The sequence below is a fragment of the Hemicordylus capensis genome, chromosome 3 (assembly GCF_027244095.1).
Source record: "Hemicordylus capensis ecotype Gifberg chromosome 3, rHemCap1.1.pri, whole genome shotgun sequence".
In the NCBI taxonomy this organism is placed as follows: domain Eukaryota; kingdom Metazoa; phylum Chordata; class Lepidosauria; order Squamata; family Cordylidae; genus Hemicordylus; species Hemicordylus capensis.
This window is the reverse complement of record NC_069659.1, coordinates 49,390,030-49,412,052: the sequence shown is the minus strand read 5'-3', so window position 1 is coordinate 49,412,052 and position 22,023 is coordinate 49,390,030. Positions and strand designations below refer to the sequence as shown.

The 22,023-nt window shown below is 41.6% G+C and overlaps 1 protein-coding gene and 1 long non-coding RNA gene across 16 annotated transcripts in view; one reads left to right on the top strand and one right to left on the bottom strand.

The window, feature by feature from the left end:
• Positions 1 to 12,249, top strand: part of LOC128350718 (uncharacterized) — a 203,416-nt gene extending 191,167 nt beyond the window's left edge. The window contains exons 5-6 of the long non-coding RNA XR_008319423.1: positions 10,107 to 10,195; positions 10,948 to 12,249. This is a non-coding gene — a long non-coding RNA (uncharacterized LOC128350718). The remainder of the gene's footprint in view (positions 1 to 10,106; positions 10,196 to 10,947) is intronic.
• The window catches only part of ZBTB20 (zinc finger and BTB domain containing 20), an 852,388-nt gene that overhangs the window by 469,258 nt on the left and 361,107 nt on the right, over positions 1 to 22,023 (bottom strand). The window lies entirely within an intron of this gene.

Genomic DNA, 22,023 nt, shown 5'->3' with positions numbered 1-22,023 from the left:
AATGGGGACGTGGAATGTAAGAAACGAGAATATGGGAAAGCTCAACACAGTGAAAGATGAAATGAATCAACTACAGACTGACATCTTGGGCATCAGTGAATTAAAATGGACTGGAATAAGACAGTCAGAAATCATACCGTTTACTACTCAAGACAAGAAAAACAAAGGAGGAATGGTGTTGCTTTAACAGTCAGGAAGGATATAGCAATGACAGTACTTGGGTACAATGTGGTCAGTGACTGACTAATATAAATTAGATTTCGTGGTCAACCCTTTAACATGACATTTTTTCAAATCTATGCCCCAATGACAGATATAGAAGAAGAGGAAGATGATGAGTTTTATGTTCAAGTTCAGTCTGAAATTGACAGAACATGCAAGCAAGATGTGATGCTGGTGGTTGGAGACTGGAATGCCAATGTTGGAATGATAAGGAGGAAAACACAGTTGGACTGTATGGCCTAGGAAACAGAAATGAAGCAGGAGAATGACTTATTAGTTTCTGCCAAGCCAATGATTTCTTCATTGCAAACACATTCTTCAAACAACCAAAGTGATGCCTATACACATGGACATCACCAGATGGAGTACACAGAAATCAAATTGATTACATTATTTCCACAAGGAGGTGGAAGAACTCAGTTATAATAGCAAAAACATGGCCATTTTGTGTGTGCAAGTTCCAAGTCAAGCTAAAGCAGAAAAACAAAGCTATCCAGTTTCCATGATATGATCTTGAGAATGTACCCACCATTTTCAAGGAGAACATAAGGAATTGCTTTGAAGTTCTGAACTTCATTGATAGGGAACCAGAAGAACTGTGGAATGAAATTAAAGAAGTCGTTAAGGATGAATGTGAACAGAGACTGCCAAAGACCAAGAAACAGAAGAAAGCAAAATGGATGTCAGAACAGACGGTGGAAATTGCCAAGAAGAGGAGAGAAGCCAAAGTCAAGAAAGATAAAGACCTCAAAAAGGAATTTAATAGGGAGTTTCTGAAAGCTGTTAAGAAGGGACAAGGAGCAGTACTACAATGACATCTGTAAAGACCTTGAGGATGGAAACAGAAATGGAAAAACAAGGGAAGTTTCCCAAAATATCTCTAAACTAAGGAGGAGGTTCCAACCTCCAACTGGTATGTTAAGGGATGCCAAAGGACAGATAGTAACTGATTCAGAGAAGATCAAACAGAGATGGAAAGAGTATACTGAAAATCTGTACAGCAGGGACGTCAACATTCAAGATACTCTAGGAGATATTTCCTACTTGCAAGTACCTCTAGTACAGGAAGATGAAGTTAGATCAGCACTCTGGTCATTACCAAGTCAGAAGGCTACAGGAATTGATGGAATAGCTACAGAAATATGGCACGCAACAGAAGAAGAATCAGTCAAGGCTCTAACCAAACTATGCCAGCAAATCTGAAGAACGACACGTGTCCAACAGATTGGAAGAGGTCAGTCTAAATACCCATACCAAAGAAATGAGATTTAACAGATTGTGCAAACCATCACACAATATCCTTAATTCCACATGCTAGCTAAATAATGCTCAGGATCATCCAATGCAGATTAGAGCCTTATGGGGAAAGGGAAATGCCAGATGTTCAAGCTGGTTTCAGAAAGGGCAAGGAACAAGTGACATCATTGCTGATGCACACTGCTGATGCACACATTAAGAAAGCCAAAGAATACCAAAAAGAGGTCAATATATGCTTTATTGACTACAGAAAAGCCTTCAATTGCATTGACCATGTCAAGTTGTGGAATATCCATGGGAAAATGGGCGTCCCAGAACATCTCATTGTTTTCATGAGAAACCTATACACAGGACAGGAAGCCACGGTCCAGACAGAACATGGTGAAACAGACTGATTCCAGATCAACAAAGGAGTAAGACAAGGCTGTATAACTTCTCCTTATTTATTCAACCTATATGCGAAACTTATACTAAGAGAAGCTGGATTGGAAGAAGATGAGCGTGGTTTTACAGTTGGGGGAAGATACATCAATAACCTGTGCTATGCTGATGACACCACTCTGATGGCTGAGAATGCGGGTAATCTGCAAGCTCTAGTAATGAAAGTCAAGGAGCACAGTGAAAAAATGGGACTATGACTAAATGTAAAGAAGACTAAAACTTCTTTTAGTCTTCTTCTTTTAGCTGGTTGCTGAGAACAGCAACCAGCCTCAGAAGTGATAATGAAGACATTGAAGTGGTGGATAGCTTCTGCCTTATAGGATTGACCATCAAGAAATACACTGCAGACTAGCACTTGGTAGGGTTGCAATGAAGGCCTTGGAAAGGATATTTAGATGCCATGACGTGTCTGTACCTTCAAAGATTAGAATCGTTCAGACAATGGTTTTTCCTGTGACACTCTATGAATGCGAAAGCTGGATTTTGAAGAAGCAAGATGAAAAAGTATTGATGCTTTTGAACTTTGGTGCTGGAGAAGACTTTTGAGGATACCATGGACAGTCAGGAAAACAAACCAATGGATCATAGAACAAATCAATCCAGAATTTTCACTCAAGGCACAAATGAACAGGCTCAAACTATCATACTTTGGACACATTATGCAAAAACCCAGGTCCCATGAGAAGTCCAACATGCTGGGAAAAGTTGAAGGAAAGAGAAGAAGAGGACAACCAGCGGCAAGGTGGGTGGTCTCGATTACGACAGCAATAAATGCACCACTGAGAGACCTTCAAGGCCAAGCTGAGGACAGTTCATCCTGGAGAGAATCTATCTATGTGGTCACTGAGTTGACACTGACTTGACTGCACTTAATCTAATCTATCTATCCATCTGCACACACAGAGACACACAAACACAGTATATATAAATAATAATAATAATAATAACATATATATGGAAATCAATACAATATTATATGACTCTATATTTTATTGATCTTGTTATGTTTTATTTCACCCAAGCATCCACACTGCTGAGGCAGGATGTATAGCCACTGCATATGTGTTTCTTTTGCTTGCACATGTGCAATGTTAGTCAGGATGTCAGCCAATTTACTTAACAAGAACCATAAAATATAGAGGCACAGACATAAATAATTTACCGAAGTACATGTAGACACATGTTTTCCTAATGTCACATATAGTGCAGAGTATGCTATAAGATGAAGATTCTATTTTAAAATTTTAAGAAAAACAAATGAAGTTATCTAAACGGTTTCACAATTTTCAATTAGTATTCCTTTATTCCCAAGACTCCCAACCAGATATGCATGCTGTTATACAAGGACTGCTGTTGTGAACTCAAAGCCAGCCATTGATTTCAATTCTTTTTTGAAACAGGCCTCAAAAAGCACTATAAAAAGTTGTGACATCCTCTGTGTGCTCCCTCACCCCATGTGTATAAGACACAGTGTAAAAGAGCATCCATGGCTTCAGCAATGTTGTAATTCAGTAAGAAAAGCCAGCTTGTTTTGTACACAAAAATTCTTCACTGCTCAGTAAAGGGCCATTCAGTGGACTAAAATACCTTAGAGGTCTACAGCACTATATTTAGTTTTAATGTAAATATGACTAAACGAGATGATGATAATCTAGGAAGTGACAGTCAAATTTTCCATGTCAGCAGTACTATGAGAAGTTCAAATAGCTAGGGGTACAGAGCTCATCCAATTAAATTATGAATTCTAAATTGAAACATGGGACAATTGTATATAGCATGGAATGATACCAAGAATAAAGAGCACTGAGATTCCAAAGACAGAAATAAATTATAAACCGTCAGAACTGGAAATTCTATAACTGGGCAGCTGTAATTTGATATATTTGGAACTGGCTACATTGTGCAAGGACAGCCCCACATGGCAAGTCACAAAAGAAGCATATTCCTCTCTTTTCTCAGCCTGATTTCTATCGGATATATTCTATCACCTGAAATGATTAGACAACATGAAAGTCTATCTATAGTCCAGGAAATGCTGGAAAAGAAAAGAAAATAGCTTGATATACAGCCAAGGATACACTCACTTACATGCAGTTAGGTTTAGGTTAGTAAGGTTTCCTCTAATATTGAAAATTCCAATAGTGGGTTACCATCCTCTATAATAAAAGGCTAAAGTGTAATCCCGTGTCTGCCCGTGTCTTTCTTGGCTGTTCTGGGCATGCGCGGAGCGCATGCCCAGAACGTCCGAGAAAGATACGGCCGCAGGCACCAGGCGGCCATGTTGGCTCCCAAAGCGAAAGGAGGAGAAGCGGGGACCGGGGAGGGTGGAGGCGGCAGCAGCGGGGCTGGCCCTGCCGCTGAAGCGGCCGTATGGAGCCTGGCGGCCATGAGGGAGCAGAGTCCAAAAGATGGCTGAGGTTTGGATGGCGGCGGCGGCGAGTGGGGCCCATGGCGGCGGCGGCAGTTGGTGGTTGCGGGGCAGGCCCAGCAGCAGAAGGGCAGCCCGCAGTGGGCCCCGATACCAGGGGCTGAAGGTGGGAATGGGGGGAGCGGTGGCTGTTCGGCAGCCGCCCGCAACGATGAACAAGCGGCGGCAGCGGCCACAGCAGGCCGCGTGGCGTGGCGGGCCCGCCGCGGCCAGCATTGGAATCAGTCGCCGCCTCCTCCTGCTGCTTCGCCGCCGCTTCCCAAGTAAACTGTTTGCTGCCCGGGAGGAGGAGCGGCGGGCCGGTAAGAAAAAAAATTAAAAATGCAGGGGGGAGGGGCAAGAGATTGGGGTGGGAGGGAGGGGAAGAGAGGCAAGAGTGTGGGGCCAGAGGAGGCGGTGGGCCCAGCCGGGTGGAGGAGAGGGGGAAAACGTAACCCAACTAGCGCCCGTTAATTTAACGGGCTTAAAATCACTAGTCATTTATATAAGAAGAATGAGGCCCTTGTTGGGCACCTGGAAATCACAAACCCCACACTAAAAACTGAGAATTAGCCCATACAGATGATCAAACTATGTCAGTTGATCTCTCTCATATGCTTAGTTATGTGAATCATCAATTCCTGTACACATTATGTTCAATGCAATGAGCAGAAATGTACAATGCATCAGGAGGGAAACTGATTCGGAGACCACCTTAGTGCTTCAAAAGGGACTCTGATTCAAAACAGTGCTTCAAGGGGCCAGGCCAATTTGACCTCATCCAATATGAAGCAATGAATCATAGGTGAGGCTTCTCCTCTCATCTCCCTTCCTCAGTAGTTTCCTTACCAAGTTGGAGTAGAGTCAGGACACTCCAGTGAGAGAGCAGTGGTTGTGATGCACACAACTATTTCAAACAAATCCAGATGAAGGTTGCTGTTGTTTTCATTTGTAGTCCTGGAAAGATTTTAACCCCTTCAGCAATCTGCAATTGCCAAAACCTCTGAAAAATCTACAGTTTCCCAAAACCTCATGTATTTTCCAAGGTTCTAGGCTGGTGGGGGGAGTTGCTGTTCCTGGATTGATTTTAAACAGAAGGTACTCATTGTAGCTATAGAAGCCAAGGGAAAGAGTTGTGGTATGCAAGGACAAGGCAGTGGAGTGTAATCAGGAATATTAATAGTTTCATGAAGTAGATATTATGGACGAGAGAGGCAAGTGCAGACTGCTTTTCAGTGCTCTTGCTGCTGGCTGTTTTTTTGGTTTTTTTTGCCCGGCCTCTATTCCAGGACTGTAATACAAGTAACTAAAGCCCCATTCAAAAGCTGGCCTGGATCAAGGAATGGATTAACCAAAGACACCACTGTGGCCACTGCTCCCTCTACTCCAGCCTAGTAATGCAAGTACAAGGAGCGGAGGGCAGTGGGGAATATGGGAGGCCAAACCAGTTCAGAATTTATTCATCATCCTGATCTGGCCTTGTTTTGGATCCACTTTGGCCTCTGAGGCTTCACACAGTTCCAGTAGTTTAAAAGATAATCTATGCACTCAGCCACACAATCAAAAACTGAGGCTGTTCTCACAAGCAGCCATGCCCAGGTTTAGGCAGTCAAACCTGGGCTTGGCTGCCCATGAGAACTGCCAAAATCTGTGTGGATCCTGGCAGCGCTGTGGCACCAAACCCAGAGCCAAAGCCTGGCACTTAGCTGAGGTTTCGGCTTAACCTGGCTTCCAGGATTTTGTGTCAGTGTAAACTACTTCTTGCTTGCACTGACACAGAGATGGGCGGAGGCTGAGGTGACTGGGATGCATTGTCCCAGCTCTCTGGGGGATGGATCATGTGGGAGTGCAGACGGTGCTCCCAACAACAATCTCTTGATCATCTCAGGGGGAATGTAAGTGGAGCAAAGCCTGCCCCCTTCCCACCCTGCCTGGTTGTGTGAATGGGCTCACTGTATTCAACCCAGGCATGCAAGCTCTGTGTGCTCCCAATTTTGTGTTGTGTGGAAGCAATGTAAAAGGAAAACATGGGTAGAAGTGATTGTGTGGAAGCAAGATAGGAGGAAAAGCTATCCAGGTTTTCTTCCTACTTTGTTTCCACACAATCACTTCTCCCCAGGTTTTTCTCCTACTTTGCTTCCACACAACCAAAAATTGGGAACACACAAAGGTGTGGAGGGAGGCCAGCGGCAGCCCGGGCTCAACCCACTGCCGCAGCCCCCCAGACCCATTCCCTGCTTCATTGCTGGATGTCGGATGCAGGGAGCGGTTAGCCATGCCCCCTGCATCTGACATCAGATGGGGGAGCAAAGGAAGCTGCCATATACTGAGTCAGACCATTGATCTATCTATCTCAGTATTGTCTACACAGACTGGCAGTGGCTTCTGCAAGGTTTCAGGCAGGAATCTCTCTCAGTACTATCTTGGAGAAGCCAGGGAGGGAACTTGAAACCTTCTACTCTTCCCAGAGCGGTTCCATCCCTTGAGGGGAATATCTTACATTGCTCCCATGTGGTCTCCCATTCAAATGCAACCAGGGTGGACTCTGCTTAAGTAAGGACACAAGTCATGCTTGCTACCACAAGACCAGCTCTCCTCACCCTCTTCCTCTAGCTTTAAAAGACAGGGAAAGCCGCTCCAACCATGCTGAAAATGCAGCGCAGGCCAATCCAGCTCCCAAATGGGGCATCATTTGGGAGTTAAACCATGCCCCCTGCATCTGACATCAGATGCGGGGTCATGTCTGGGGCACAAGGCGCAGCACCTGGGTTCTTTGAACTCATTTGCTCATTGGTGGGTCTGCTCTGATTACTTCTGGATTAGACTATGCAATGCCTTATACCTGGGGCTGCCTTTGAAGACTTCTCAGAAAGTTTATTTATTCAAAATACAGCTGCTAAGTTGCTATCTGGAACTGGCCAAATGGAATACACATTGTCAGTCCTTAACTGCACTGGCTATTAGTCTATTTTCAAACAAAATTCAAAGTCTTGGTGCTTATGTGCAAACCCTTAAATGACCACCAATCTAAAAGACCACCTGCTTCCACACAAGCCTGCCTGAGTATTAAGGTCATTTTCAGAGGGCCTACTGTTGGACCAGTTCCTGTTGGACCCTGAAGTAAGGTGGTTTGTGACTGGAAAAATGATCTTTTCAGTTATGCACCCTGCATGTAGAATGATCACCCCGGGGAGGCTCACCTGGCACAGAGCATGATGCTTTTTTGGTGCCAGATTAAGGCATTTTTTTATACCCCATACTTTCCAGCATGTCCAGCATGCAGCTAATTTTAATGTTACTGACAATTGTTTTACTTGATTCTGCTGGGCTTTTACTGCATGCATTGTATTGTTCCATTAGTGGTTTTTGTTTGTTTCTACAGTTTTAATTTATATTTTATTTTAATTTATTTTATTTTTACATTTATAGCCTGCTCTTTCTCCGAGGAGCTCATGATTTATTTTTTATCCTTACAACAATCCTGTGAGGTCGGTTAGGCTGAGAGATACGTGACTGGCCCAGGATCACCCAGTGAGTTTCATGGTTGAATGGGGATTCAAACTTGGCTCTTCCCAGTCCTAGGCCAACACTCTAACCATTATGCTATGCTGGCATCATGAAAATATGCTGGGTTTTTTTAGGATTTTAAAAAATGTATCTATAAGATTGCCAAAATGAAGTCTTGTAAGATTGCTGAAATGAAGGGTAGCATATAAATCTTTTAAATAAATGAACAAAACACCATTGCCTCTAAGTTACTAATCAAGTCTCAGTCAATACAGAATTACAAGTTCATATCTGAGAAGGAAACATTTATTATGGATTTGATATCAGAAACATATACAGACATGCAGTAGAGGATATACTTCTTACAATATCACACACACACACACACTGCAAAACTGCTTTTGTATTTATCCCAGAAATAAGCAGTCCATTTCACTAGAAATTGGTCCACCAAGAGGTATCACCTTCCTTTTTTAAAATTCCATTTTGATGCAGACCCCAAAGATCTGCCAGACAAAGCATGCTGATGTTTGTGTTATTTCCTATCTTGTGGACCATGCAAAAAGACAGTATCTGTCACAAAGTGTTCCAAATAGTCATACAAAGCTCTGATCACAGCTGTTGTGAAGTCCCAAATTAACTCTACAGAAAGCAATTATATGCACCCAGGTACATGAGATCAGAATCAGATCCTGACGGTGGTGTTATGTGAAATTCTATTTTTTACTGTGTTAATGTTATCATTACCGTGCGAGATTTCACAAGGCAGATACTCATGGCTTGCTTTATACCCAGAAAACTCATTAAGGCAGCCAACTTTTCTACACAGGAGTGAGACATATAGCATGTTTAGGTGTTTGTTTTAATAAATCTGACTATTTAAATGCAGCATTTGGATTTTAATACCAGATCAAAATGTGCCCAAAATAGAGGAATCAAATAAAAAGGAAAATGAGGAGAAAACAACTACCCTATTGCTTTCAATACATGCTATAGTGGGGTTCAGAAGCCATGGCTAGCTTACCTTCCAGAAAAATAACCAAGATAAATCTTTATGTCTACACAGTTAGAAAGATGATGGCTTCTAGTTCCTATGCATGGTGCCAATAAATACTGCACAGACTCCTTGTGCACTGTTTGTATCACCTCTACAATTTTATCTCTTTGTGCTCAGAGAAAGCATGCATGGGAAATGAGGAATGGGGAAATCTGCCTACAGATCTCTTTGTTTCAGGAAAGGCAAGCCTTCAACTTCTACCAAACAAAACTCAGTTACAACATCTAAAATGCAGGCTTGTGTTCTATTTCTGAGAGAAGAGTCCATTTTAAAATGAATTTACAGACTGTGTACAGTGGCTTCCTGATTTACTACTGTGCTGATAACATGCTGGGTATTGATTAAAGACCATTAGCCTCACCCCACACATAAAGATCAGCATGGTAGCCTTTTGTCCAGCCCTAACACAATCTGTGTGCAGTCTGTGAATATGTGTGTAATATAATGAAATATAAATACTATGATTACTATGCGCTTACAACAGCATTTTTTTTAACCAGGTTTGGTGCCTATGAGAATAAGTCCTTCTAAACACATAGATTCCAATGTGATAATCATGTTTTCCAGTATGGAATTATTAATGTGCCACACCATAATTGTAAAACTAAATAATGCAACTCGGACAGCTACTATCGATGATACAATCTTATACTGAAAAGCGCTGAATGCCTGGGCCTAGCAGTAATTTCAGTGAGAGCTGCAAATGCTCATACCTTTTCAGGTCCACTATCTCTTATTAGCTGTACCTGATGAATGAAAGAATTTGTATCAACTTCAATTGGAGCAGATTAGACCACCATTAACCATTAAATGCATATACAGGTGGACCTAATTACTCATGGTTCCATGTATCTGTGGTTGGGCAATTTACACCCAACTTCGGTGTGCATGGTAAATAAAGGGGTTAAAAACTGCATATCTGTAGCTCCTAGGTGTTGGAAGTGACCTCTGAGGTTATTTCTGGCCACCATTTTGCTGCACAGATACATTTTGTGGCTCTTTTTTGGGGGGGGGAGGCCTGTGATTTTTCATGGCAAAATGGTGGAATTGTGGCATTTCAGGGGCATTGCTGGACAGCTGAAGACCTGCAGATCACAGTACGAAACTTTATTCTGTTTTTAGCCATTTTTAGCCTTTGTTTTTAGCCTTGAGGAACCTAACCCCCCGATTCCTATTGCCTCAATGCCTTGTTATCTGTGACTTCACTATCCACAGGTTCAGTAGAAAACGGAACGCGCACTGATAATGAGATCCTGCACAGCTTTCAAAGACCAGGACTACAAAGTAAAAAACTGAAGGCAAAGGTGAGCAAAGGCCATTCAACAAAATTATTCTATACACTATGATGAGCAGTAAAGCCTTGCATCATTGAAGAATACATGAAATTTGTAATAGCTTTTAGTAGGACCATGATATCACCTATTGCCAGTTCTATGCTATGCTTGGCATACAGAATAACTGATCATATTAGTCTATGAAAAGGCCAGTGTCATAGTAAAGAAAACTCTAAGATGGTTCGGCATCAAACAAATATCTTTGCTATATGCTTGTATGTGCACAAGCACACACAGACATCTCCCCATGTGCGTGTGCACATGCTTGCTGCCTTGCTCAGCACTTAATGTCAGAATCTCACAAGGTTTCATCAATTTATCCTAAGCAAACCTTGCTGAAGCCTGGCATTTTTCTATCTTTGCAGTACAGCCATAAAGACTGAAAGATCCTGTGCTAACACTCTAATGACAAGTATGTTGAACAACAAAAATTAGATCTAGATCTCCTGATTTCATTCTACTACTACTATTACTACTACTACGACTACTACGGATAATATACTGCCCTTCAACCAAAGTTCTCAATGTGGTTTACATACATTCTGGCATCACAACTGTATGGACACTTTTTAGAACTCCAGAAAAAAAGCTAGCTATCTTTTTTTTAATAGTTTCCCATCAGATTTTCATATGGAAACATATGTTTAAAAATAGTTCTTAACATTAAGCTACATTGCAGTAAGACTCACTCAATACATCTTTCCCCTTTACTTTTATATTAGCCAACCAGATGCTTCTTATATTCAGCAGACAACTTTTAAGACTCCAGCTTACAACAGGGTGATCTGAGGACAGACTGGCAGCTCTGAAGTTGTATTTCCTGCCCTTTGCAGAATTCAAGTGGACTTCTAAAATTATTATTTCAGGGTTTGTGGTTTAATTTCCTTTGTTGTTTTAATGTTCATAGCAAAGAAAAGAAAGGAACATCAACCAACATTCTAAGCTGTTAACATACATCAAGAGTCTGAAAAGCAAATCTTAACTTTTAAGATACCCTTCTTTTGTAGGCAAATCTCTGTGAAATCTAGGTACAGGTTTAGGGGCTGCTGGTTAACCTGACAGTCAGGTAAGTTGGGTCAATTAAACAAAGTTTCTTTGAATAAATGTACCAGTTTTAACTGATTAATTGATTAAATCTGCATATATGTGCATCTGAATAAAACAGCATTATTTTGTTTGTATATGACATCGATGCATTTCATAGCAGGTCTGTGGGCGCCTGGAGATGAAATCAACTTGATGGCACACTTTACTTTACAATCAAATAAGAGGCATTCCATGTGTGTGTGTGTCTGGGTTTGTGTGAGAGAAAGAAATGGAGGAATGGCTCTGTTAAAATGATATTGGCCACCAGCAGTTTTTGTAAGTAGTTGCACTAAAACAAAGTTATAGCAATTGCTAAATAGTCACAGGTATTTAAAAAATCTGCTCTCCGATTAATCTGGATGTCATTTTTTGTCTCTCAAAGGGGGTTTAATTGAAAAATTAGCCAATTAATCAACTAAACACTGCCCCCCTGGAGAAAAATTAGAAGTGTCCATTTATGAAACACCTGGATAAAATACACTGTCTCCCCTATGGGCTAGGGGGTGAAACAGGAAGAAAAGTTAAGTCATCAGAGAACAAGCACACATTAAACTAATAATGATCACAAAATGATCACACTACCCTGAGCCATTTTGGAAGGGCGGTATACAAATCAAATCAAATCAAATCAAAAAATGTCTCTAGTCTACACATTCAAAGAACTACTAAATAACATAGCCATTGTTCCATGCAGAGTTGCAGAAAGTTTAAACAGCACTGCCTGTAGTTAAATTTGGGGGCATCCTTCCTTTTTCAAGGACTTATTCAGAGGGTTGTTTTAGATTATTAGATCCACATTTCCCTGCTAAGGAGTAGAAACATTTCTGCAGTTACATTCTTTTTTTCCTTTTCTATTTTGCACCTTCCTGTTCTCTTGATTTCCTTTTAGAACTGTCTCTCACCAAATATTTCAGGGAAAAATGCTAAATAAAGATCACAGCCTGTTCTATTATGTCCGCTTCTTTTTCTTTTTCTTTCTTGCATTTGTGCAATGTTGTGGCACCTATTAACTACCAATGTTTTCAGAATGACATTATACAAGGTGCAGGCTGTACCACTGTGCCCTAAAAATATCAACAGCTGCATTAGTCTCACAATAATTAATGGCAGGCATTATGTAAATGACAACTTTTTCACTGCAAAATAATGACATTTCTTCATTTTGAGCAGAGTTATGCAAAACAATGAATTGGGGATGATAAATCACACGGGAGAATTAAGAAAGCCATAGCATTCCTGCCTAGGCAGGCAGGCAAAAGACAGACAAACAATTTGGAATACATTGTTTGTTCTTGGGTCTCTATTAGAAAATAAATAAAATCATAGACAGCCAAGCATTAGAACCTATATTTGGTTTATTCTTCCATTCATTAGGCAAGGATGCATAAGGGTATTTTAAATTCTAGTTTATTGCAAGTCACAAGCAAATTTTTCTTTATTAACCTTAATAAGTCATTCACTCAGAGACGAAAGTCATCAGGCAAATAAAAAGGATCACATGTCATTCTCCTACACATTAACTAATTTCTTATGCAAGCATCACAATGTATAGCAATTACTGCCGCTCAAAATAACAAAGTCATTTTCAGTCTATTTTATTCCTTTGTACTTTGCCTTTTTTTTTTTTTGCCTAGCATTACATTGTCTTATTCAAAAATAGCTTTCAGTGCAAGAGAAAAGAAACAAACCAACCAACCAAGATCTGCTTTTGTGGCAATGGGGATGTCTCCTAACTCTCATATAACCGTTTTAGTAGTTTTAATCCATTAAGCAGCTCACCGTTAAGTAATGCTGCAAGAAGATTTTGTCCTATATGAAGTAGTTTATTTAAAAATTCTGTTTGAAGATTCACATTTTCCTGGCAGAGCAAAAACACTCTCTCATTGGCTGAGATGATTATGACATCCACGCTGCGCAACATCCCTGCAGTCTTCTGATATGTGTGTGGGGCGGGGTGCTGAGTTGTGTGGATTTGTTTTGTGTTGATTACTGAAAATGACTGGGAAAAGACTTGAGAAAGGAAGTTCAGGAAATCTGCCATTTTGTAGAGTCCTGCATGATCGAAGATTTCTTCACTGGCAATGAAGATAATGTTGGAATGGAGATGAGGAGAGTGAAGACCACAAGGTCTGCTTCGGTCAGGGCTGCTGAAATCTGGTGAAATACACTCTCAGGGGATGAGCAATCTCTTGAAAATAATGGGCAACATTTATTACAATTGAATGATTTAACCCAGGTATCTGAAGTAAATAGGGAAACCGCTCAACTACATAGGCCTTGGCATCCTGAAGGAGCGGTCTCTTCAGAGTGGTCTCTTCAACAATGGTCTCTTCCTCCATTCCTTCTACCTGACACTGGCCTCTTCCTTTATTTTACCTCAGAACTGCTAGGTTTCAGTGCTCCTACTTGGCTTTTACAACCCTCCACCCTTGTACCTCCTAAATATAAGTGAGATGCTAAGTTCCTTGCAAGGGCCAGAGGGCCCAGGACCTTTAGGCACAATAGGCAGACAGCCAACTGATATAACTTTATCTACCATATGAGGATGACAAATTGAAATAAAATGAAGGAACAGGAGGAGGGGAGGTTTTCTGAGTTATAAAACTAGCTCTAATACTAACCCTGTGGTCTTCATTCCCCTCATTTCCACTCCTATGAAACTGTTCACTCCCTGCCCTTCTCCACACAATAGCTTCCTTTAAAAAAAAAAGGCGGGGGGGGGCGACAAATAAAAATACAATATTGGAGAGTAATGAACTTACTTACTTATTTATTTATTTATTTATATGAAATGGTCTTGACACACAAACAAGATGGATTTCTCACTGAACACCTTTTCTCTTCTCACTGCATCCACCTAAGCTTTCCATCGCTTCTTTTCCATAGGTACATGCACAATATCCCCCCAATGTGCTTTTTGTTGTGCTCTGGGACCATACTATATGCCACTTATACCTTCTAATGGGATGGCTGATGCTATTTGATCTTGTATAATAAAGTTGTCTTCGTGGATATAAGTATAGGAATCAAATAATAACAAATAATATTAAGGACAAATTTGGCATCTGAGCTTGCTGCTGGGTCCTGTCTCTATTTCCATGTTTCTGTTATGTTGTCTATTGTTTCTGGTGAGCAGCTGCTTCGGGTTGGGAGGCTGCCTGTAATCAAGAACAGGCCTACCACCCAAGGTCTCTTAGAGGAAAGTATCATTGTCAAGAATGGGATGTTGGTCACCGATGACAGACTGGAGTAGTTTTCGTGGGGAACTGTAGGTGACAACTAGTTCTGTAACTTTCTCTTCTAGGTTTGTCCTGTAATAGGTTTTTCGTGGTTACCACTCTAGCCTTGACAATATAGCATCTTCGTTGGGCAGATATTGCCAGTTTAGGAATGACGGATGTGCATCATTCATGCATGACCCCTTTTATTAGATAGATAAAAGCAGGAGTGTCCTATGGTCACACTTCAGTGTACTCATGAGTGTACTCTTGCAGATGAGTAAGGGCAAAAAGATTCCTAGGCCTACTGCTTACTCTTGAAAGCCACTGTTAACTCCTGCCCCTCAGCAGGGACAGCATAATCTAAAGGCTATTGCTGTGGATGAAAGAGGGAAGCAAAGACATGTTGTGGTTTAGGCTTCTGTCTACATACTGATTCAGCTTTAGTTTACTTCACACTCCTTCCATCCCTCCCCCCCTCCCCGCTGTGCAGCAGCACTGCCTGAGAGGGCCTATTACAGGTATGTCAGGGAAGTGAGATGAGGAAACAGCATAAAGGGAGAGCCAAGTGGAGGGAATCAAGAGCTCCTTGTCCCTCACAGCTGTGATAGAAGGAGATGGTGGTTCCTCACCACAGTACTGTATACCCTGTCTTTCCCAATCTAGCTTACTGTACTCTACCATATAAGTGGATGGAAAATCATCATACAGATATGTGATTCTATGGTATATAAAGTAAACTATGGTTCATAAAGCCATTTTCATAACAATGCGTTGTATGCATGCTACAAACTACTTTACATATTATTTTACAGATTAGTTTGTGTGTCAAGATACTCTTCCAGATTTTTTTCTGATTTCTTCCCCTCTTCCCTTCTTTCAATTCCTTATAGATTTCCCTTCAAATAATCCATAAATATTTCACATAACACTCAAGGAAAGGATTGAAATACAAGTATGGAAGGATTCCTTCCCTTCTTCTGCAGTCCTCCCTATTGGAAAAGTTAGAACTACATGAACAATAGCATAGAACTGACAGTGGCCAACATCCAGACTAATGCTGCACTTGTAAAATAAAAATAGTAGCAGCAGTAGCAGTAAGACTAGTGTTGCGCTTGTTAATGAAACAGCTTGTCTTGGGACTGCAAACAGCACCCCTCTATGTGATTCGGAGTTGCAGGCTTGCAATCTCCATCTTGGCTACCTGAGCTCATTAAACTGTGAGCTCTTCACATGCTCATATTTCACAAACTCTGCAGGTTGGTCATTTGGCACAAGCAAACAGGGAGCAACACTGCCCAAAATCAGGAGAACAAATAGGAAGCTGCCATATACTGAGTCAGACCATTGGTCCATCTAGCTCAGTATTGTCTACACAGACTGGCAGCAGCTTTTCCAAGGTCGTAGGCAGGAATCTCTCTCAGCCCTATCTTGGAGATGCTAGGGAGGGAACTTGGAACCTTCTGCTTTTCCCAGAGCGGCTCCATCCCCTAAGGAGAATATCTCCCATTCAAATGCAAGCAGGTTGGACCCTGCTTAGCTAAGAGGACAAGTCACGCTTGCTGCCACAAGATCAGCTCTCCCCTGACTGAAGGAAGACCCCATGGCCTCTCTTGCAAAAAGAGAGGAAGCTAGCAAGCAGCCTCAGGTCAAAGAGACCTTCACAAGTGAAATACCTAACTCCCTTTGCAATGGGATTAGTTTAGCCAATCACTTTCACAACTACTTAGATAAGCATGAAACACACCCAGTCTCCTATCACTGTGTTAATGAGCTGGAGTGGGCCCAGGAGCAGAATCATTAACAGAAAAAGAAACCTCTCTCTTTCTCTCAAGAAGAGATATTCTGGTCTCCGATAAAGCTTTTGAATTCATCCATCCAGTACCCTACATACACATCTTGATCAGTCATCATACCTTTTGTTTCTTAAAGATCACAACCACTTGATCGGTCCATGTAAACATGAACTACTTTGTTTCACGTGTGTTTCAGCCCCTGCAGTCAGGGCGCCTGACTTATGCATTGCCTCAGGATGTGTTTCTGAGTACAAGTACCCCTGGCCCAACCACATGGCCTCAGGATCAGAAGTGGGATCAGAATTGGAATCAGATTCTACATGGATCTCTGCCCTGCTGATTCTCAAGGATTCAAGTTCTAGCTGTTTACTCTTCACCCTTTCTTCTTCCTGCTTTTCTGCTGCCTTACCCAAGAGGAAATCTACTGCGCACTCCAACCTGCAAGTGTATCCAGCACACCAATGAATTGGGATAAGTAATACTAACTGCTTATCTCTTTAAATCTCCTCACTCACTTCTCCTCTTTAAGCCTATATTCTTGGTCCTTTCTCAAGTAAAGCCTTAAGCTGATTCAATTGACAATTTGGACCTTAAGCTAAAATTCCTCTATGTGAGACTCAAGTTAATACCGTTATTTAGGAATGTACTGTCTCCTCACCTTGCCTAATCAATCTTTTTCTCCTCCTGTACCCTGATAATCAAATTTATTCTGTAACAAATTGTTCCATATAGTCATGCTGATTTCCCATGTTAGCCCCCAAACCCGATTTGAGTGTTTATTTAGCACTCCGGAACAGGTTCATTAACACGCTAGTGTAAACACATTTGCACTCGTGCAAAAAGTAGTGCACCTCCTGCTGTGAAACTACTTCATATGTTTTGCAGAGAACATTTGTGCAAGACCACAACTACAGACATCCCCAAGTCTTTGCATAACTACATGATCGTCTTGCACAAACTCAACTTTCTTCATTGCACAGATGTAGCATGAGTCAAGATGTTAGCCACTGTGTTTATTTCTGGGCCCAATTCACACGTATTGCAATAGTGTGATTGAGCTCCCAAACAGCTGGATAACAGAATAATAGGAAGTGCCTCTTACATGGAGTGGAGCAATTTTAAGTATGCCAGAATTGTTCCATTGATGTGGCCACAATTAACCCAACCCGCATGGAAGCCACTTCGCACAAACTACTCCAATGTGGTTTTGCTCATATAGTACTTGGGATCTCACAACACCAATTGTTGAGTTACTGGTAGTAGTTCTTCCTCCAAAAGTCAAAATATGCATGAAATTTCCACTGATTTTTCTCCACTGTCCACAATGGTGCATATACACTGGTAATGTAACTGCTTGGGGCCTTGTTATAGTTTAGCACACTGAGAGATGAACTGTCATGAACATGGATCAAAATTAAAAAATCTGTAGTTGCATCCAAAGTGAATAAATGTCATATAACCATCTTAAAATCCATGTACATCTCTGTCCCACTACCTCCATCTATCTTGAAATATTTCTCAGTGCTGAAGAATATATATTTGCCAATAAGTGAGATTAAAGTATTTCCTGTCCTTGCAAATATATTGGGAGAAATCTCCTCTTTTCTCTATCACCCATTTCATTGTTATTTTAAGATGCTGTTCTACCCCTTATACTTGGGTGCATGGGGAAGGAACTGTTCTAGCTTCTCATCCTGAAGTTAATAACATTTTGCAGTTCCCCTTAAATAAAATCCAGCCTATGGTGGATCAATAAGAATGATGCCTATTTCCCTAATGGCAGCCGATTGCCATTTGCTATTCAAATCAGACTAGATAAATTACAGTACATGTCAAGGAACAGGCCAGTGAATTAAGACAGGCCTCCTGAGGACCAGCGATATTATTAATCTTTTAAGACACTATCATATTTCTTCTTGACAGTGTGCGTAGAGGCACAGACATGCTGCACCCAGATTGAAATATCAGCTGCTGCAAAAATCAATAGCCTTAGAAAGAGAAATTCTCAGGCTGCAGTGTCTTCAGTAAGCACTGTTCATTCCTCTCTGTTCTACATCCCCTCCTTAAATTAATGTATTTATGAGAAAATAAACCAGAGATGAGAACTCAAATGTCAACCCTTAGGAAGTTGTTATCCTCTGCCAGTGATGCCCCAATGTTAATTCTCTACCAAAAAATAGTTCCTAGAAGCATTGTATGAGGCTATGTGTCCTCCTAGTACCTCTTCTAATACTCCCAGTGCTACATTTTTGTCCATAGGCACACCCACCCACCCCAAAGTTCCCGCTATCACAAGAAAGATGACTACAAGAACCTCAGAAACACTTACAGAGGGAAACAGTGCTAGGAAAGGAAAGCAACAGTATAAACATTTTTCTTCATGCTTGCAATGGTGAAGGGTATTTCAAATTATGGTGACAACTGTGCAAACATTTAATGAAAGTGGTTGTGAATATTTTTTAAGTCCAAGGTACTTTCTAATCCTTCGAAAACAAAAGGACCTGTGGCACCTTAGAGACTAAAGAAGTTACTGTGTCATCCGTCTTCATGGACTAGAGTCCATTTTGTCAGATGCATGAAATTGTATTCTTTAGGAGTGTAAAGGTATATATACACATTAGTACAAAGGAGAAAAACATATGTGATCAGTTGCCCCATCTGCTGAACGTGATGAATGTTTGGCCCCATGGTTCACAATGTTTTTTTCTTTACAATCCTGTGTATGTATCGAATGATGCTTGCCCACTTGGGGAGACAGAAGAGAATGTGTGCATGTGCAACACGTGAACAGGGAGTGGCTGGAATGGGAAGGGTTGCATAGGTGGCCCCAGAACAGCCCTTCACCAAGGGTGCCCTTGGTCAGAAGGGGCTTTCCTTTTATGGTTCTATCTTTGACCAGTGGAAGTTGGGATACAAAGCCCACTCCAAAAATTGTACTCCCATGGAAGACACTGGGAATGGTGCAAATCAGTTAGAAGACCAGTTGATTGGTGCTGGAGCTGGGAGGAGATGCCAAGTTGATGGGAAGGGGAAAACTGAAGATTGGTCATATACATCCTTGCTATGTCAGGTGGAGAGCAATGGGTCCCTGAGGGGGATACCATCCCCTTGCCTGCCAGTGGTAACCCTCACAGTGGAACAGTCCCTCCCTGGCCTCCCTCCCCTTAGCTGTACCAAAACCACACAAAGCAGCTTTCAATGAAAATAAATAACATTTCAACATTAAAACAAATACAAAACAATCTGTGCATGTGTAAAAGATACCAGTGTAAGTGCTTCCATAAGATACTAACAAACTCTAGTCTTTTTGTTTGTGTAATGCCACCGAATTTTTATTTTTTTATTTTTCTATTTTATTCAATGTTTCCTACTTTATATAAATGCTAAGTTTTAGGAGAAATGTGGAAGAGTTTCAGATTGAACATATTTCTTTTTCAATCAAACCAGGAAAAATTAGAGGCAGTCAATAGTTGCTACTGTCTCATGTGTTTCAGAGGTCCATTAATAATCTTATTCTAATAGTTTTACATTGCAGATGATAACCTGGCAATCAGTACCTCTGTTCCTAATGCATTTACTATAGAGACCAAAGACTGAAATGTCCTTAGTGAATTAACATTCCTCTCTTCACCAAGATGACCTCTTCAGGTCTGATTCACTGACATTAGTGAGTGGGAGAATCACACATTGCTGCTGTGTATAAGCCAAGTTTATTTTACTAGTGACAATTATATCCCATCTTTCTTCCCAGAATCTCATTTTAGCTTCACAAAAGTGCTCATTAAGTAAGTCAGGCTGCAAGACAGTGATTGGCCCAGTAATCTACAGAGGATTGGAACCTGGGTTTTGCATGGCAACTGAATGGCTAAAAATTAGCATATACATGAAAATAATAAACAAATGTTCAAATCTACTGTGCCACAGCTGGCTATGTGGTATACTGATGCCCCAAAGCCCTCAGTCCAGTATCCTATATTCGTGCTCAGACACGTGAGTCACACGCACATCCTTGGGTCTATGACATCTGAATGGCCTTCAAGTCAGTTGCCAGCATGTATATACAGTGTGTGTGTGTGTGTAATCATTAAATATCACTCATTTAGTATTGGCAAACAAAATATCCATACCATCCTATCATGAATGAAGCTTATTTTTCGATTTTAAAAAAATTAAACCAACCCAAAAAAATGATCACATTCAAACTAAGATTCAATCAAATCTGGAACATCATTACTCTTCCTCTTATTTAAATGTGTGTACCTAGAGCTCGTTGATTGATTGATTGATTAAGATCAGTCAAGTAGGTGTAGACTCTTAACAACCACATAGATAGATTCTCTCCAGGATGAGCTGTCTTCAACTTGGCCGTTTATTTATTTATTTATTTATTTATTTAGATAGATAGATAGATAGATAGATAGATAGATAGATAGATAGATATTTTTATACCACCCAAAACTTTTTAAAGAGTTCGTTATAGATCAGTTTATATCGGCTGCCCCTGGAAACAATCTTTAATTGTCTTCAGTCTTTCTGCATGAACGTTATTCAAATCCCAAACGAGAACAGCATTCTAAACTGCATTTTGGTTTACAATTCTTTCAGTGTCAGCTTCCTCCATGTCACAGTTCCACTCCCTGCCTGTCTCGCCGCTCCACTGCTGCCTATTCCCCCTCACCATTGACCTTCTGGGGTGTGCTGTGGCAGTGTAGAGCTTACATCTGGCGGCAGTGGTGGAGGCAGCTCCTAGTGCTGTGGGGAGAGGAGAGACAGCATGTGCAGTACTGGTGCTAGCAAATCAGTTCAATGGGCAGTGATAAGAGGCCAGATGATGAAGGAGTCCCCCCACAACCACCACTGCCAGTTTTAAGTCCCATGTTGCTGCACCAGTGCACTGCAGAAGGCTGGCAGTGAGTGGCTTAAGGGTGCTGTTGGAGATTGTCTGGGTGGGGCCCTGAAGTGTGTGTTTGTTCTGCTCCACCCCCTCTGCAGGTAACATCTATATAAGACCTCCCAGAGGGAGGGGCACAAGCCTTCTGGTACAAGCCAAGGGCGAGAGAACAAGGGCTCTCGTCCTTGTGGCTCTCAGTCTTGAGGTGAGAAGACTGAGGTCCTGCCGGTAGGAAGATCATCAGGCTAATCCGGGCAAATTCAGCAACACGGAATAACACAGAGCACGCTGTGGAAGGGCTTTAAGACCAGACACATGGAGTGGCTAGTTGGAAATGTGGGTCAGGATCATTATGAGTGGCTTGAGATCTATGTGGGCATCCCCTCTAGGTTGTCATGGGAGGGGATCTATTATCACTTCGAGTGTGGGGAGACAGCAGGGTGAGGATTGGTGAGATGGGTTCTCATTCTGGGCTTGCCTCATTTTGGAAGCCTTATTTAAAGTATCCTTCCTCCAGCTCATAGGGTGGTGTTTGGGTGGGCAGTTATAGTGCTTTACTCAGCCCGGGATTGGTGTGAGCATTCCTGGGTGGGGGAGGGCTTGCTGCATGGCCTGGGCACTTCATGCATGACCAAGGGAGTTTGGGCCTGGTGTTGAGGACCCATAGGAGCTGAGGTGGAAAGGTTGGGGGATAGGTCTGGGAGATCGGAAGATTGGGGAGGGTCTTGGGTAACAGGCAGAGAGAGATATGGCAGTGGGAGCTGGGCAGGCCGTTACAGGGGGAAACAGTCCTGATAACTGAGGTAT